Below are 3,155 nucleotides of genomic sequence, written 5' to 3'. Positions count from 1 at the left end.
GTATGCTTAGGATAATAAGACAACCAACCTGTCTAGGTCACAAGATGTGTCCTGGAACATCTAAGGGTAGGATGGTTAGGAAATAGTCACTCATAGAGAGCTACTACTGGAATCCTAAGAGCAATAGATTTTCTGAATGTAGAGCAGAGGAATGGAGGGCTAAAGGGTTAACTCTTTACTGCCCTTAGTCCAGCAGATCACCCAGGATTGGCCCAATGAATCTTGGAAGAAAAGTGGAACCAACAATTATGCTCTTCTCTCTACTGAGGAGAGACAGTAGCCAGCCAGAAGTCTACCAATCAATTTTGAGATCTAATAGCTTAGTGGTAAAGTGTCTGTTCACTATGCCCAAAGCATTTAGCCTCTAGCATCAAAAAAAAAAGGAACAAAAGCTTTGAGATTTACTGCTGATAAGAATATGAGAACTGAGTTTTCTTTTGCAGTGCTGAGGATTGAATCTAGGGCCTTGTGTATGCTTAGCAAGTACCCTACCACTGAACTATATCCCTGGGCCCTGTCCCTATCTTTTACAGGCTCTATCACATCTCAAATGAACACAATGGAACTAAGCTTCCAGCATAGAAACCTTTGGGGTTTATATATATTCACAACATATAGAAGCATGGCAGTAGACATTCACTAAATGATTTGATTAAATTAGCTCTGAGCCAGATTTAGTGGTATGTGACTGCTGCCCAATATTCAGAAAGATAAGGTAGGAAGATCACAAGTTCTAGGCCAGACAGAAATGCATACCAAGTTCTATACCAGCTTGTGGACCCTCTCTCCCAAATCTAAATATGTAAATAACTTGTATAAATTCTTTTAAATACTCTTCTATCTAGAATGCCATCTCTGCCCTCTAACTACTTACCTTTTGAAATTCATAATGTTGCCCTCTAGAAGTTCTGAAGACATAGCTCTTAAGATTACCCTACTTTGGCACAGAATTTTCTATAGGCCAACTATTTGCTTACTAAATTTTTTATTTTTATTTTGTCACCTGTGGGGCTTGAACTCAAGGGCTGGACAAGGATAATGCTCTGCCCTTTAAGCTACCACGTCACTTCCAGTTTTCTGGTGGTTTATTGGAGATAAGAGTCTTATGGACTTTCCTCCTGGACTGGCTTTGAACCTAGATCCTCAGATTTCAGCCTCCTTAGTAGCTAGGATTACAGGTGTGAGCCACTGACACCCAGCATTTAAAAAATATTTTCATTATCTTTAAATAGTTGTACACAGGAGTTGTTATTCCACAAAGCAGTTTTTAAATACAACGTATCTTGATCAATGTTACTCCTAACAAACTTCGTTTTCATTCTAGATTATGCCATTGACTTTTTTCTAAGATGACAGAGAAAGGTACTTTCTTTATTCCTGAAGATTTGTGTTTTCCCAAAAGTAGAAGAATATTATTGAACACTTGGGCTGTAGAATAGCACATGACAAGAAAAGATTAAGTGGAGGAGAGGTGTCAAGTGAGGGTGAGGAAACAGTCCTCAAATGAAAAAGATCTTTCTTTCTTCAGCTACAGATCCATCAGTATACCAGCATCACTCCCCAACCACTCTTCACAAACTTCTGCAATAAAACATGATAGTCTAGGAAATACATCCTTTTGTCATTCCCATAAAGAAGTAAAAGGAAGCGATAAAGTAAACAATTTTGGAACTGTTATGACAGGTGATTTCACCTGTTACTTAAATCTATTTCAGCTAGCTGTCACATTTTCATAGTTGAGAAAAATGAGATTCTGAAGGCTTAAGTAATGTTTGCCACTGCATTTTACAGTTTGGTAAGGCTGGACTCAACTGATGTCCCTTTAATTCTAAAGCATAATTGCTTTACACTATACCATAATCCCCATAAAGAACAGTAATAAGGATAAAAAATGAAAATGCATTAGCATTCTGGGCAACAAGTATTTAGTAGTGATATTTCTGGGTATTATTTGTGGAGGCTTTTCTTTATATTTAATATATTCCTTGGTCAATTTTCTTTTTTCACCTCTTAAAAAGAGTAAGAGTATTTTTGCAAATAGAAAAAATATTGAAGAGGTAGTAAAACACTTATGTAAGACTAAACTCGTCTGGTAAATAGAGGAATGATTATGTACAGTTGGTGAGGATAATGGGGAGAGAAGTAACACACGTGTAACCTGCTATTTTTGAAGGGCAATTTGGTATCATTCACCAAAATGAGCGATAAATTTAACCCACTGATAAAAGCTAACTTATAGATATTAATTCTGCTGAATTATTATGCTAGCATACAAAGATCTGTATAAGAGAGGGAAAAAGGAAGACAGGAGAAAAAGAAAGGAAAGAAATAATTAACCTAACCTCCTTAATAAGAGACTAGTTAAATAACTTTTAGTAAGACCATATTACAGAATCTTGATGTGTTCATTAGAAAAATTGTGGCGCTAAATCAATGTGTGCTGCCATAAAAAATATATATACAAAAATACAAAATATATTTATAATATTTGTATATAATATTTTATTTATATTATACATATGTATATATTATACTTATATATATTACAACTGTAATAACAAGGAACATGTATAAGTACTGGCATGGAAACTGATATATAGTCAAGCAAATAAAGAAAAACACAGTATAATAATACTATTACAAGTAATGGTGTGAATATGTCTCAGATATATAAAGATAACTACAGAATATGTGTATAAATATTTGCATATTTGGGCACATATATAAAACATACCATACAGGATATATATACAAAGAAACATTTGGTTAAATACAGAAAAATATACCTTAACAGTGATCACTTATAGAGACAGGCATGGAACTGCGTATGTGCAAAGATGGCTTTTCCTTCTAAACTAAGTCTGCTAGGTTAGTAGGCCACATAATCCCTGGCACAACTATTCAACTCTGTTACTTTAGCAGACAAGCAGCCAAAGATGGATAAGTGTAGCTATATTCAGTGAACCTTATCTATGAAGAATAGTATCTGAATTTCCTAAGATTTTCATGTCATGAATTTTATTATTTACTTGACATTTTTCAACCATTTGAAAAATTTTTTAAAATTCTTATGTCCTGGATAAGCCAAATTTAGGGCATAGATTCCTGAAGATGTATGTACACAGTGGTAAAAACACATTTGTAATGACAATGAA

Source organism: Dipodomys spectabilis, unplaced genomic scaffold, assembly GCF_019054845.1.
Source record: "Dipodomys spectabilis isolate Male_0828 unplaced genomic scaffold, ASM1905484v1 ptg000365l, whole genome shotgun sequence".
NCBI lineage: Eukaryota > Metazoa > Chordata > Mammalia > Rodentia > Heteromyidae > Dipodomys > Dipodomys spectabilis.
The sequence above is the reverse complement of the archived record's forward strand: the minus strand, read 5'-3'. Positions refer to the sequence as shown.